This window comes from Vulpes vulpes, chromosome 9 (genome assembly GCF_048418805.1).
Source record: "Vulpes vulpes isolate BD-2025 chromosome 9, VulVul3, whole genome shotgun sequence".
In the NCBI taxonomy this organism is placed as follows: Eukaryota; Metazoa; Chordata; class Mammalia; order Carnivora; family Canidae; genus Vulpes; species Vulpes vulpes.
Window position 1 is genome coordinate 76681867 of NC_132788.1, and position 16984 is coordinate 76698850.

General features: G+C 39.1%; 1 protein-coding gene across 2 annotated transcripts in view; it reads right to left on the minus strand.

Annotated features, from left to right (window-relative positions):
* Positions 1-16984, minus strand: part of TAFA1 (TAFA chemokine like family member 1) — a 484626-nt gene that overhangs the window by 420432 nt on the left and 47210 nt on the right. The window lies entirely within an intron of this gene.

Below are 16984 nucleotides of genomic sequence, written 5' to 3' on the forward strand. Positions count from 1 at the left end.
GAAATCCAGAATCGTGAAAGTCATATAGCTTGTAAACACCCCCAGAGTTCTCCTCTTCTAGCTTCAGTTCTTTCCCTAGTATTTTGCTTCTTTTCTTCTCTGCTCTAAAGCCATCAAATTTTGGTCCCAGGATATCCTGCCTTTAGTATTATCTCGTTATGCCTTTCTATAATCTTACTGTAGTTCTGAGAATCATCAGAGGTTTCCTCTTCTGAAACATAGAAGTTAACTCTCTGTGGTGAGCTCCTCTCTTGAAATATTTACCTAATCTTGTCTTTTAACCTACAGCTGGATTTTCCTTCTACCTGTTTATTCTGTGTCATTGGGGTGCTGCTCAGTTCTTTGTCATCTGGGGTTTTTTGCTTGTTTGTTTGTTTTACTTTTTCCAGAGTCATCTGGAAATGTTCCTACTCTATTGAGAGAAAGAAAAAGATGATGATAATATTTAGACAATACACATTCAAAAGAAGGAACAGAATATTTATATCTGCTGAGAGGTATATACCCATTTTTTGTATTTTTTTAAACAAATATTTACTGAGCACTTACTAAGTGCCAGAGACAATTCTACGTGATGGGAATATACCATTTGGTAAAAGAGAAAATCCTTTGTCTTCATGGAGCTAATATTTTTTATCTGCAGAAATGGGAACACATGTATACACACATGCAAATGCATAGACATATATATGGCTTCACTGACATAAAACGAATTGTAAACAGTGTACAATTTAATAGATTTTAACACACACACAAACACACACACACACACAAATACACATATATGCCTGTGAAACCATTACCACAATCAAGATAGTTTCCTCTTACCCCTTTAAAATCTCTCCTTATAACTCCCTCCCAAGTAACCACTTTCTATCACTTTAGATTTGTTTATATTTTCTAGAAGTTTATATAAATGAAATCATAAAATATGTGCTCATTTTTGTCTAGCACAATTAATTTAAGATTCAGCCATGTTGTTTGGTGCATGTATCAATAGTTCATCCCTTTTCATTGCCAAGTAGTACCCCATTGTATGTATATTAAACTGTTGACTTCTCCATCTCCCTGTTGAAGGACATTTGGGTTGTTTCCAGTTTAGAGAGATAGATGCACAGATACATGCACATCTATATATTTACATATTTATATATGTATATATCTCTATAGCTATCCCCTTACACACAAAAAGAAATACACCCACACGTACATATTATTAATAGATTAGATGGAACACATACATGTCTCCACTCACAATTTGCATTCTCCAGCACTTTAATTGGCTCTTTTATGAGTTCTAAGTAAAAGGAAGTCAACAGTCATGATATTGTGGTATAACAACAGATACACATTTGGTCTTCATCCCTGGTTCCTGGCACAAGAGCTCCTTGGACCCTTGAAATATCGAGAGTGATGAGTGTCTTTTTGTGTACTAATAAGATAACTGGTGGCTCAGGGCCCCTAGTTATCTTTAGGATAGAAGCTGGATACCAGAAAGACCAAGACATGTTTAGAGGGCTGGAACTTTTAGCCTCAAATCTTTATTACAAGTTGGGGAGAGGTGCTGGAGATTGAATTCAATCACCAATGACCAACAATTTTATTAATCATGCCTAGGTAAATGAAACCTCTATAAAAATCCCTTCTTGTGCCACAAGCATGGGCCACCCCAACTCTCATGGGGATAGAAGCTCCTGTGTTTGTGAAGTTTGTGTACCTCACCCTATGTATCTCTTTTGCTGGTTGTTCATTTGTATACTTTATAATAAACTGGCAATAGGAAATAAAGTATTTGGCTGAGTTCTATGAGCCATTCTAACAGACTGTGGAGCCTGGGAAGGGGGTTGTAGGAAACTTTGATTTGTAATCTATTCATCAGAAGTACAGGAGGCCTGGAACTTGTGACTAGTATGTGAAGTGGGGTAGTCCTATGAGACTGAGTCCTTAACTTGTAGGTCAGTGTTAACTCCAAGTAATTATCGCTGGAAGTGGATTGAACTGTAGGACACCCCAAAATTTGAAGAATTAGTTGGTGTGAGGGAAAATATCCAACACAAAAGGGTGGGTAAAACATTTTCAAAAGTAGAGGCACCTGGGTGGCTTAGTCAGTTGGGAGTCTGACTCTTGGTTTTGGCTCAGGTCATGATCTCAGGGTCCTGGAATTGAGCCCTACGTCAGGCCCTGCACTCAGTGGAGTCTCTCCTTGAGGATTCATCCTCTCCCCCTCCCTCTCTTCCACCCCCACTCTTGCTCTCTCTCTAAAATAAATAAATAAATCTTAAAAATTTCCTTTCAAAAACAATAGATTTGGGAGACCATGACTATGATTCACACATTAAGCATGAAAGATTACTCAATTACCACAATGATATCTTTAAACAAACACTATGCACCCTTCTAATGTGCTTCCCAAATACTCAGGACGTTGCCCATCATAGCCATTGCTCTCATTCTATTTGAGAAAGCCTCTCAGAGCCCAAAGAGCACATATTCAAATGTATATGATCAGATAAGAAGACATTTTGCAATCATTCTTAGAAAATCATAAGTAAAACAAACTACAACAAACAAAAACCTCTATAATATGCCAGGAAAACACATCAAAACAAAAACAGCAACCCAACAACAATCAAAGTTGCAACAGACACGGATACTTGGAGGTGAAAGCACTTCCCCTAACTAATTTCAGGGCTGTTGCAATTGACATAAATGACGACATAAACTAATTGAATATATGACCAACAGGAAGCCACTTGTAAAGTGCTAAATCCATGACCTTATAATCCGTTTGCACTAGTGATGGATCTGGTTTTACTCATGACCCCACAGCTCTAGGAGACATCATGAGTATATAATGAACACTTACTATGGCAGGAGGTAACTAGCTAAGAGGTACATAACAAGGCAATTTTTTTCCCTCAAAAATGCAGATATTTCCAGAAAGTAAAGAAAAAAAGAATTTAAACAAAGAAAAAAAAGACACTCAGAGCTTGCATCTTTGTGTCTCTTATTAAATTTACAGCATGAAACAATTTTATCATCAAAATTATATAATGGCATAAGCCACAATAGGATACTTCTCAGGCAAAAAAATGGAAAAAAAAATCCACACAAAATGTTTTCCAAGGAGTTAAGAAGCTTTCTTGGACAAGTTATGTTACAATAAAATATTAATGTGTGCTCATTTGTCATGTGTTAATTAGCAGAATAAGCTGTAGGAAGTCCGGATTACCATGCAAATGTTAATTAGGTCATAATTTATGTTAAGCATTTCTAAGTTTAGGAGCACCGCGTCTCATTTAGCAGCAGTTGAACTTTAGAAATAATTTGCATGTGCAACTGCTCCTTTTCAATTTTAATATGACAGTCACTTCATTTTAATAAATACAAGAAACTGCATTTAAATAATAGCAAATTCAAAGCTAATTTGGTCACAGTCAGTACATTTCCATGGGAGATGGAAACTCTGTCCTTTAATCACCACACAGGTGGAAAAAACACGCTTCCAAAGACAGTTTTTCTAAAAGAGCTGAGAGTCCTCCCTGCCCCCCAGCAACTATCCTGAATTCTGATGCTTTACTTCCTTTTTGGAGAAAATGTGCTCTTAAACAGTTTTTACATGATCGAGCTTGACTATCTTTAGGTCTAATGTCATCATGCTTCTCTCTCTTCACTTTCATTGACTACAGGCAACCACACAGCAACATTCTGTTACTTGTCCCTGGCTCTGTTTTTACATACTGCAATGTAATTGAAACAGAGTAGAGACTGGACTAAGGTCCCCTCAACCACAGAATCCAGTGTTCCTTGGCTAGGTCTACAGAAGAATTTGCTGAGCCACCCGCCTCTTAATAGATCTCATGGAATGTGGAAATAGGATATTCACATAAAAGGTAACCTGAGAGAGCTGGACCAAACCAATCTGCGCCAAGATGGACCCCAGGGCTGACCTTTAGCCTACTTTCTCACTCAGTAGAACACTAAAAATCACACACAAGGGTAGGGATTCAACATGTTAATTAGACGTATGATGCATGAAGAAACTTGGCCTTTTCAGTGCACCAGCACAAAAGAAATCCCCATCGCTACCTGTTTAGACAGCACCTTTTTCCTGCCTTAGACTCTCCGACCTCTGAGGACCTCTCCAGACCTGCTATGGAGAGGCAGCCTGAGGGCTTTTCCCTTTGTGCTGCCTCCCCTGTGCTCAAGCACAAGTCCCAGCAAAGCCTTGCCTGGGACTCCCATTACGTCCTCTTGTCAATTTCCATTAACCCAAGGGCCTGATTCAGTATCATAATGTTTTCAAAATATATTTTTTTAATTCAATTTTTGTTCTGTGTCATAGCGATGAATGATCCCAACTACTCCTGAATTCCTATAAGCATTAGGAAACTCTGATTGGCAGGGTTGTCCTTATCCCAAGTAAGAAAGCTTGTAGCAAGAAAAGCCATCCTAGAGTGACTCATCCTAGGGTGAGTCACCTCTTTATCTCCTGCTACCACTGTTCAGAGTTCAGCTTCTCAACTTTTCTCATGTCAAGAGCCTCTGTGGACACCTTGGTGAAGCCAATGAACTACTGCTCGGAGTAAAGCTTTTAAACTTTAAAATAAAATATGGGATTAAAAATGGAATTAATTAGGGCAGCCCCAGTGGCTCCGCGGTTTATAAAGCGCTGCCTTCAGCCCAGGGCGGGATCCTGGAGACCCAGGATTGAGTCCCACGTAGAGCTCCTTACAAGGAGCCTGCTTCTCCCTCTGCCTGTGTCTCTGCCTCTCTCTCTCTATGTCTCTCATGAATAAACAAAATAAAAATATTTTTAAAGATGGAATTAATTATAGTGAAATATTAAATTTTAAACATGTGACTTTGTAGTTTGTATATATGCTTCTTTATGACTGCATTGAAGAACATGATCCAACCGAGGGTCTGCTAGCAACTGTGATTTCTATGTATCTGTAGCAATAAGCTTCATTTCAAGCCACTTGCATTTCAACACTATGAAAATATCTGGGATCTGGATTGGTGACAAAGTCATAGAGGTACAGCTTATGCTTCTGTAGGTTGTTAAACATTTCCTAATGGAAGGAAATGCTGCACTTCAACTAGAGGATAATAGAAGTAAAGATGTAATTATGCCTTTGTTTTCAAGTTCACATATACTCTGAATGCTCTTAGGTTTAAACTACTGATTTGGAGGAAAAAAATTTCTAAACTTCTAAAAAGATTTTTTAATTAATGTTTTCCTAATTTAAATTTTACGCTATAATTAGGAAGCATTTGAAATGAAATCATCTCTTCTACTCGCAAAAACTATTTTCATTTTGTACTTCTTGTCCATGTGCATTTTTTTACATATTTGTAATTATAGGGCATGCCAAGTTTATTATATCTTCAGTGGTCTCCCATTACAGACAGCACTTATATTAAAAAAAAAAAAAATGCTCTAGGTGAGAGACCCACCCTTGGCTCAAGAAGGGAAAAATGTCAACTCAGACGGGGACAAAAGTAACCTTTACCCCCCTCACTCCCACACCTAGTAGCTTTAGGTTTATTTTATATATGAGCTTCCAAATAAGCTTTGATTCACACTTTTTTTAATGGGAATTCGCTGCCAACATTTAAGAACCATAACTTTCAAATAAAAACCTAGATTTCAGACTTCTCATGGGCAAGTCTGGCACTACATTTCTACATGGCAGCAATCCACTGAACCTGAGTCTGTTTCTTATCTAGATATAGTGCCCTCCCCACCTCCAAAATAATTTTTTCTTTTTCAATTACCTGCCTGGCTTCTGTGGACATTTGAGTTAGCAACCACCTACTAGAAGATAAAGCTCTTACTCCTTTGCCTCCCATTTAAGACTCTCAACAACTAGTGCCTTCGACTAACTATTTTCATGAGCTTTTTACTCAAATCAAAGTGATGCTGCCATTGTCCGAGAAAGACAGTTGGAAAATTTTCATATGATGGAGTTTCCCCTCCCTTCATACAACTCATTAGGACTCCTTTATATATATATATATATACACACACACTTAACTCATATTCAAATCATAAGTCAAATATTACCTCCACTATGAATCATCCTTTTCTACTTTAAACTGAAATATTCTCAATGCATACCTAGCAGAGAGTACATGTTTTGCTTTCTGGTTTAGATTTTTCAGTAGACAAACCCTATGGTACTACATGTACAGAAAGATATTAATTACTCATTGATTTTATTTGAATTGGTTTGGTTAAGAATCTGCTTTTTGTTTTGTTGATGCTTTGCCGTTGCTGTTTATTTATTTGGCATAAACCACCCCCACCCCCAACATACTATTCTCTAGAAATCACAGCACAGGGTTGTATTTCAGGGACTGAACATTATTTCAAACGGTAAAATTTTTTTTTCTTTGACCATATTTCTGGCATCTTGAAAATATTTGTGTAAAATCACAACTTATGGTCTAAAGCCCCACATGGCAACTATTGGCTGAAAGTGAATAGCAGCAGCCTCTGTTCACAAAGGAATATGACCTCCAGGTTGCCACAGTCCCCACCATCCCCCTAGTTAGTACCCTTGATTCTTCTCAATATTCCGTATGACTTGTCTACCTGGCCCCTTCTGAAGCATCTTGGTTTGAGATTGCTCAATCTACCAAGGACAAAAGTATTAAAAAAAAAGAAAGAAAGAAAGAAAATGACCATCAACCAAGGGGTTTTGACTTAACAGGTAGTAACAAAAGATAAATTGACAGCTTCCAAAGTAAAATACCACTTTCTTGTGCCTACTATGTGTTTGCTGGAAGCACTGGAACCCCTACCATGAGTTTGAGAAGAGAAACTATATTGCCTACGATATCATTTTTACCTTTCTCCATAAAGAGGAAAATGCCAAGATGAGAGATAAATGTAGTAGGTCCAGGGAACATAAAAAGAAAAAAATCTTATACCAGTGCTTCAACTTCCCGCTTCTTCCCTAAAGGGTGTTTTGTGGAGAAAGATGACCTCATCCTCAAAAATAGAGATGTTTCCTGAATGTTCTTAATGTACCTTTAATCATCAACTACAGTTTTACTCTTCACTTATTTATCTGCTCTTCTTTGGAATCTACTTCTCTTTCAAGCTGCACATGATCAATAGTGCTTATGACCTGTGCAAAATGCATCCGTTATTTAGTCTTAAATCACCACTTTCAAGCTTTGAGCAAAACCCTCAGTTTTCAAGGATGTGATAAACAAGTGCACATTTATCATGCCTGGCCCCCTTCTAATTTTGTGCATGGCTATACCATTTCTACTCAGAATGAGTATCCCTACGCTGATTCCCACTATGCCTTTTTAGATTCTGCTCCTAAAGAAACAGCCCCATCACATTGAACTTATTCAGTCTCCTTTCTCAGGATTTATCTTGCTTTTTCTACCCTCCTTGAGGCACACAAATTAAATTAAGTGTAGAATTCTTGCTAGGGAAAGTCCGTATGAACAGAGAAATTTATCAAGCACCATCTTTTTTTTAAGTTTATTTAGGCCATTTTGATGATCAGGTTGCAAAACCTCTTTCAACCTGAGACTAAATAAATGTCCTCAAATTCTGCTCCTGGATATATGCCATCTGCACAGAACAGCGATAAGGATGATGGAGTCACACGTACTATGTCACAGAGCTTCTTGCTGGGAAGTTTCCCTGTCTCTTCACTGGCTACTGTCCACTGAGTTGAAACAGATATTTACTTTCTACAACCGTTAGCTCCCTGTCCAAACAAAGCTGAAGAAAACATCCATAGAGAGGAAGAGAGAGGGCACACACGCATGAGCACACACACACACACACACACAGAAGAGAAACATGTAGTCAGTACAAATTTGAACCTGTGTCAAAACGCACTAAGGGATCAAGTTGAATCATCCATCCTGACAAGATGGTCTGTGACAGTGGGACCTGAAGAATCCACATTTTCATTATATGGAGCTTTCCTGCTAAGAAGAGCAATCAAAAGCCAGCTAATTGAATTATCCATGAGCCCATTTAAAGAAGAAATATTGCTCAATAAAATTATACAGTCTCTCTCCAGCCTGCCCCCCCCACAAGTCTTTCATCTTTCCTCTAAGGCATATGTGCCTGACATCCATGACAAAGACCCGCCTCTCCAGAGAGAGCTGGCGCAGGAGCAGTCCTGGTGAAAACCTTTCTCCACATTTACAGGGGCCAGGGGAACGCTATTCATATGTCAGATGGGAGTTTACTACAAAAATACAATCCCTCGATTTCCAATTTCTATGAAAGGCCCATAAGTTCACCTGCTGGTCCAGAATATTCCCCCACCCTCCTGCTTCTCTGTATGAAATTCTACCTACTATTCCAGCTTTAGCCCTTCAAGGTAAGGTGTCATGGCCTCAAATAATATCTTTTGAAATAAAAATACCCATTCTGGGGGTAACAACAAGATGAAGCTCCATGGTCTTGTGTACCCCCAATGCCAGCACATACTCAGTCCAACCAGCTGGTGTAAGAGGCCTGCTGAAGGCAGGCTGAGGTAATTTGATCTGTTGTACACCCCCCCACACACACACACACACATTGGTTACAGGACAATACGAAGGCATCAAAGACAAAATTTTCCTTCCCAGTTTTTCTTGGGCAAACCCTGATAATCAGAGGAGCACACCCTCTTAAGTATTCTGAACAAATTCTCTCACTTTAGTCTCCTGAATAGGATGTGAATAGCTGGTTCATCTGGTGCCCAGATGAGGAAGCCAGGAACAAAGCCTACAGAGCCCCCCACTGCCGCACAGAAATAGATTTATCTGCACCCAGTAATTTAGGCTCAGGTGCTCTTATGAGTAAAAACAATTACACTCACTCCACCATGGCACTTGAGTTAATAATTCCCAACTGAGTCAGTAAATCAAACAAGCACTTTTCTTTTTTTTTCAAAGACCTTATTTCCCCAGAATCTTAATTTATTTAGTTAGGGCTGGCCCTTGGCTAAATTGTGGCATAGATAAAGATTATCCAGGGGGTATTTTCTTTCAATTTGCTTCCCTATGTCCCAGCCCCCTTCTGTCATTGCACAAACATATATTGAGTGCCCCTTATTTCCACAGTCATTAGGGACACTCTGATGGTACCTTAACTAGGTCTGTAATCTCTATGCTGCATCTTCTCTTCTTGCTTTCAAAACTCATCTATCCTCAGGGCACTTGGGTGGCTCAGTCAGTTAAGTGTCTGACTCCTGGTTTTAGCTCAGGTCATGATCTCAGGGTTCTGAGATCAAGCCCCATGTGGGGGGGCTCTGTGCTGGGTGTGGAGCCTGCTTGAGATTCTCTTTCTTGCCCTCGCCCTCGGCCCCTGCCCCACTCCTGCTCATGCTTTCTCTCTCTCTAAAACAAAACAAACAAAACCCCCATCTCTTCTCTGTGCTGCTCTCTGAGGTCTCTGAGGTTTGTTCTCTACATTCCAAGGTAGTAGGAATGTAGGCTCTGGTGCTAGGTCACTTGGGTTCAAATCTCACTTCCGCCACTTACTAACTCTGTGACCTTAAGCAAGTTATTTAGCCTCTCTGCCTCCATCTCTTCATGTACAAAATCAGACAACTACTAGTCTCCTCTTTGCAGGGTTGCTGTGAGGAGTAAATGTATTTTTATATATAGCAGGATTATATCAGTGCCTGGCACTTTCCAAACACTCAGTGAGCATTAGCTATTACTGCTATTATTATAAAGGGCATCGAGTACAATATTCCTTATCACATGGTCTATGCTTCAAGCCATTAGCATAGATTTTCTCCAATACTTTTTCTCAGCTCCTGCAGTAAATATGAAGTTGCCAGAAGAGGTGCTTCGATACGATTCACGCCCCGAAAGTGACAGAAACAATTATGTATTACTCATTTAACATGTGTGGATTTTGTATATAACAGTGAACAGTTCCACAATTTGGTTCCATCTTTGGCAACCACTGGGTGGCCTCTGATCCTGAAACTTCTCAATTGGGGATGTTTTTCTACCACCAGACCTTAGCTCTCTAGGCAGTGACTAAACTCAGAGAGAGAGCAGCAGAGAATATTATATGAGCTTTTTCTCCCCTCTCCCCGCCCCCATGGCCTATTCATTTGAAAGCAATCAAACTCTAAAGTTCCTAAAAGTCTAAAAGCTAGGTATTTTTGAACAAACAGAAGCTAATTGTATTCTGAGACACTAAACGTGTGGAGTTGCACACACGCCACTTTTCAGGCACACCTGTTCATCCTGTACCTCTGGAGTTCAGCACCAATTTCATTATACTTCCAACATCAACTCCAAAGTGAAAAAGAGCACTGGGCTAGGAGACCTTGTTAACTGCACCTATTAATGCCTCAGAGACCTTGTGCACATCCATTTTCCCTCCCCAGATACTCCGGTCTATGTGGAAATGGGTGAGGGAGAGAAGCAGTAAATAATCTCACAGGATTGACTGAAGTCTTATAATACATATGGAACGCTCTGTAAACTGTGAGATCATCACCAGCACTGTTAGTCAATGTTTTTGAGCTCTTAACCACATTCCAGGAACTCTTTTAAATTCATTATATAAATTATCTTGTTCAACATAAGTGACATATCATTACAACACCCATTTTACAGATGAGGAAACCAAGCACAAAGTTGTCACATAACTTTCTGAAGGTCATATTGCAATTAAGTGATAGGGCCATGGAATGTGAATTCAGTTACTGGATTTTTAACATTTACACTAGACTTCCACTTGAAAAAGACACACCAGTTCCTCCATTTGAGCTCCAAATATAAGTGCCTCTACTTTATTTAGCTCCATAACTTCAACCTCTTATACCCTGTTTATTAGTTTCCTATTGTGGCAGTAATAAACTCCTACAAACTTAGTGGTTTTAAACAACATACATGTATTACCTTATAGTTCTGGAGGTCAGATGTCTGAAGCAGGTCTTGGAAGATTAACATCAAGGTGTTAGTGAGGTCGTGTTCCCTCTGGACATTCTTGGGAAAAATTCATTCTTTGCCTTCTCCTGCTGAAGGCAATGGTCCCCACTGTTGGGCTCATGGCTCCTTTCTCCATCTTTGAAACCACAATCACATAATTCTGACCACTGCTTCTGTCCCTCCTTTCATCTCCTTCCTTAACTCTAACTGGAGCCTCTCTCTTTCACTTATAAGGACACTTGTGATTACACTGAGCCTGACCAAAAATCCAGGATAATCTCTCCATGTCAAGTCTCTTAATTTAATCATATCTGCAACATTCCCTTTGCCATGTAAGGAAACGTATTCATATGTTACGGGGATTAGGATGTGAACATCTTTGGGAAAGCAATTATTTTGCCTTCCACACCTCACAATGGCTAAGTTATAGCATCACAACTAAAGAACTGTTTCTAATACATAAAAATGGCAAGGAAGCAAATTGATTCCATACCTACCATCTTTTCTGTGACAAAGATCCATGTTTAAGTGAGGTGGTAAAATTGATGCTGTTTTCATCAAGCTAGTAAAATGATGTGTGGTCAGCAACAGAATGAGTGAGGAATATACATGGTATCACCTCCTCCAACGCTAATGACAGAGGGCTGGCTTTGGGTGGATATAGGAGCTCTTTCAAGGGATGGTATCTGGCCGCATGATATAACTAACTGTAACATCTCTAGCTATAAAACATTAGACACTATTTGAGTAATCACAGTGGCAAATCTGCAAACTATGGACTTCCATCCCTGGTTCCCAAATTACGGTTGTAGACTATACACTGACTCTGATCCAGGAAATGATGCCCTACCTTTCTTGGGGGTAACAATAAAGACTGACAGGATTGCTGGCCAAGGGTGAGGAGATCTAAAATAGATGACAGAAGAGATGACAGACTGCAATTGCAATTGTGGCTCAGGTCTAACAGCCAGGACTGTAGCTTTTTTTCATTAAACCTCCTGTTGTGAGTCTTGTCCAGCCACCCCCTCACTATAACAAAGTCAACATAACATGAGTCATAAATGGATCCAAGTACTGCCAGGAGTAGGAAGACCAAATATGGAATTGCCTCACATATCTTCCAGGTCGTTCAGGGTCTCCAGTCAAATACAAGCTACCCACCGCTGCATTCCTGGGCCTGAACGTTTTTTTGTTTGTTTGTTTCTGAAACTATGGTAAGAATACTATGACCCTGGTCAGCAGACAAGAAGTGCTCAGAATTTAACATGTTCCAGGAGCAGCCCTTCCCAAAAACTCTGAGGAATTGGTATGTAATCCTCCCAGTGTCCTTATTTCTCTCCTGGGAAATTTCTGATGTGTGTGTTTTGCCCTATTTCTGTTTCCTATGAAAGTAAGATCTGACTTCTCACTGTGGTACCTGGATTAACAAGGTTGTTGTGATTGGCTGTCTTCCCTTCAACATATCATATTATTTCCTATACCTCTGAATCAAACCTGAATCGACCTCAGGATCTGCCTCTGGAGTAATAAGACAGTTGGAAATAGGGTGACCAACCATCCTGGTTTGCTCAGGATTTAGGAGTTTCCTAGACGGGATTTCAAATTTTAAAACTAAGGCAGTGCTAAAAAAAAAAAAAAAAAAAAAACATCCTACATTTGCCTGAAACAGAGGACTTTTTTGGGACATGGAACTCTTGGTGCTACAACCAGGGACAGTGCTAGGCAAACCGGGATGGACTTGTCACCCTCATTGGAATACAAAGTCATTCTAGGAAACAAGTCTTTTGAATCGGGTTCTACTGCTACACTGGCAAAATGGCAACACAATCACCATTGCTGGTAGTAAGTGGAGTGGTGTGCTATGATATCATAATTATTAAAACTCTCCCTTGAGGTTGAATTGGGATGGGACAGATGGAAGAGGTGGCACTGGTTTGTGCAATCTCTTAAACACTTGAGAGATATGATGGTAATGACTAATGAAGGGCCATGGGATTGGGTGGTTGTATCAGGTACCATGAGTGAGCTAAAAAAAGAAAGTGGTAGAGCTCAAGAGAGCTGAACACCAAGCCGGGGCACAGGGAGAAAGACAGCATATCTCTCCAAAACCATTTAAAGAAACTCTTCTTCTGCAGGCTAAGGGAAGATCACACTGAAAATCAGGGCCAGGATCTGATGTGAAAGAACCATTATAGGGAATGTCACAGCCCTGACAAGTTTGCTCTGTTACAAGCAGGCACTGATGGAGCAAAGGGGGGGACCATGAGATATAGGATAGGCTGATCTGGGTAAATGTGCCCTAGACACTTGAACTCTCAGATTCTTCTGGACCTCTGGGATGTAGAAGTCATCCACATCCCATGCTTAGAAGATAATATTCTCTCCTTGCCTGGAGACCAAGCAGAGGCCTCTCATAGGAAAAGGCCTTGCAAGATGATACTTTTTTCTTTGAGACCTGCCCCTACATTCTCACATATGTCAATATTGAGCGCTAAGCTTCACTGAAGAGTACTAACTTTGCTTCAGGAAGAGAAAAATTACTCAGCAACAGAGTTTTAGAATCTGGCTGATAGAGATTTGTAGAAACTGGGTAAACATGCTTGGTAATGGCTCTTGAGAGTGCTACACTGTGAGATAAGGGAGGGGAGCAAAATAAAACCTTGGATGAGAGAGAGTTTATAGATATAAAAACACATTCCACAAGAGAAAAACCACAAATGCTAAGAAATTAAAATTCCCTCATCCTACCTCACACACACTTCACACATCTGCAAACACACACACACACACACACACACACACAAGTAGACTTCTATTGATGACTCTTGAGAATTGGTGTACAAATACTCCCACTCTCTTGTCTCTTGGGTGGGCCATTTCTGAGGTGTGTGTTTTGCACATTTCCCAGAGTTTCCCCTCGGGATTAAGCTCCAGTCACCCAATGTGGCAGGTGGTTTAGTAATACACCTTCTATGGATTGCTTTCTCTTCCTTTTCTGGGGGTGTGTCCTCAACCACTCAAATAAAAGGTTCACACCCAAATCCTTATCTGAGAGTCTGCTTTTGGGAGAATTCAAACCAAAACATGGAGGCAAATACCTCATTACTAAAATTTTGCAACTCATTCTTTAAATGATTATCCTAAAAATTAAAAGAAAAAAATGCATCTAGTAACAGATTAAAAGCTTCTGAATTATAAAACTGTGTTTCCCATCATGCTGTGATTACAGATCTTAGAATGCTGTCTGGCATATAGTAACTACTTCATATATTTGTTAAATAAATAAATAAACAAATGAATGGATGAAAAGATGAACTCCCACCAAGTACGTAACTCAGGAGCTGGCAAAACTCTGCCCATAAAGGGCTGGATAATGAGTATTTTAGGCTTTGCAGGTCACACAGTCTCCATCACAATTGGTCACCTCTGTTGTAATGTGAAAGTAGTCACAGGTTATATGTAAACAAATGAGAGTAGCTGTGACCTAAACACATTTTATTTACAAAAAAGGCAGCAGGCTGTATTTGGCCCATGTTTGTAAACCATACAAGCCAGAGTTTGTAAACCCTGGTGTAAATCAGAGTTAAAGGCACACCAAAATGTCAAATAGGTAAAGGCCAGAAAAAGTTCTGATTTATCTAATGGCTACTTTTTAAATAAATATATTTTTAAAATTTCTCATTTTTGGTGGCCCTGTGTTGCTGAAAGCTTAATTTGCCCTCTGGGTAATTCTATGCCACATAAATTATTGTAAAATGAAATTGTGAAAAATGAAGAAAAGAGACAGATTCCTTTGGATAAAAATGAGATAAATACATACATTAAAATATGGACACCAAGTTTTGGAAGGAGGAATGCAAAGAGATGGACGAGTCTAGTAGGTAGATAGAATTTTGTTTTTATTGCTATTGGAAAAAGTACCAGGAGGCTCTACTAGCAGCTTACACTCAGGCCTTAAATGTGGACATTATCACCTGTAGAATAAGATCTTTATGGAATCGTTTAAGTTTAAATAGGCAATCTACTGGGAGTACTACTTGAAACAATTCTCACTGAAATTTTCCTTGGCTCTGTGGTCTAAAAAAGGTCCCAACTCCCACCCAAACATCCTCTTTCACTGCACACTTTATTTCTGTCATTCATTTCTGTCCTCATTATCTGTAATGTTTGTATATTTGAAAGTTGTCTGGGCTAGGGTTAGGAGAAATTGTGAAGACTTTGAAATGAGCCAAAACTAACTGCTGTGGAAGGCTAGATGATGTTTAATGGATCCTCCAGGGATAATCTGATTGTGTGGATTATATATCTTTCATTGTCTCGCACCAGTCCCTTTTGCAACTCTGAGAAGAAAAAGTTAAATTATGGATGGTGATAGTGAACTCAATGTTTTCTTTGCAGAGCAAGGCAAAGGAGTCCTGCTTGTGGCAGTGCAAATGAATCTGAGGCAATAGAGGTGATACATCTTTGTAAATCCTATTCTCATTTGAACCAGTTGTTAAATATTACTAGTTCCCTCGTTAATTAATAAGTTAAGTAAAATCTTTTGTGTGTACTCATCTTGTGTGTGTGGAAGTCATGGTTTTACCTTTTTGAAAATTGTGTAATGCTACACACAACTCAGAACCTGATTGGAGACTTTGTCTTGTTCAATGATGTACCAGGCACGTAGAAGGAAATCAATAAATATTTTGTTGAATAAATGATCAAATAAATGAACATATAAAATAAATGGAGATAATCTCACAACATAGAAAGCCAGGGGACAAACCTGATTTGAATATAACTTAGGAATGCCCTGTAAAAGCGTATAAGTTGTGCACAGTTTAAGAGCTCCCAGTTAAGGCTCTGTGTCCCGCTTTATGGAGATTATTTCCTCAAAGTAAAAGATGCCTTTCTTTGTAACCCAAAGGTTCCACATGCACAGACTAGGGAAGAATGCAAGAAAAGTGTAAGGACTTTGGAAGACACAAGGGGTCATGGAAATATGGGGATATTCAAGTACAAGCTGAGCCCCAAACAAGAGGCTGTCATTGAGAAGGGATGTATTGATGGAGATGGCCTATTTAGAGCTGTGGATTTTTTAAAATAAAAATTCTGTAGCAAATTCATCTGTCAAGTTGAGAGAAGATCTCAACACTTAAAAAGAAGAGTTCATGGTGATTTCTAGACAGTGAAGAGCTATTAACAATCACTCCAATGTGGTGAAATTCAGAACAGAAAGCATTTTGAATTGGGTTAGTCCATTTCAAAAATCATGCTGTCATAATATTGAGAATTAAACAGGTATAAATAATAGCCTTGTATACTTCTCATTGCCAGATACCTCGGTAATTTATGGAGAAAAGTCTTCCTTAAATCACAACAAAGATGACGGATTTGGGAGGCTGTCCTTTATCATCTCAAATGCTGTCCTAGATTGATAGAAAGATATAGAATATAAAGAACATCATTTGTATTGTTAAAAAGATTCTTCAACAGTTAAAATTGTTTTAGAAGAAAATGAAGTATGTGGTTTTGTCAACCAGGCACCTGGTGTACTTTTTTTAAATGATAGTGTCATTCAAAAAAATAACACTCCGTACCTAAATCTATTTATCTTGACAAAATATTTCCATGCATCTTTTTGAAGCCTATGAACCTGACAAATCATGATGACAATTTAAAAATCATCTGAAATATTGTGACATACACAGTACCAAATGTTAGAGGGTAAAAGTTCAGAAGTGACATATCCAGTTTAAACCAGATTTTTTTCAATCTCAGCACTAGTGACATTTGGGGCCAGATAAATCTTTGTTGTGAAGAACTATCCTGTGGAATGTTTAGCAGTATCCCTGCCTCTACCTATAAGATGCCAGGAGGCCCCTCTTCCCTAGTTAGGACAAATAAAAAATCTCTACATATTGCCAAATTACCCCTGAGAGACAAATCACCCCTAATTAAAAACTACTGATTTAAGCTCATGCAGTTCTAATGGTTTATTCAAATGTAACAAGTAAATGTTTGTGCCAGATCCAAATCTTAGCAAGAATCTTAGGAAATACGCTGATATCTTTCC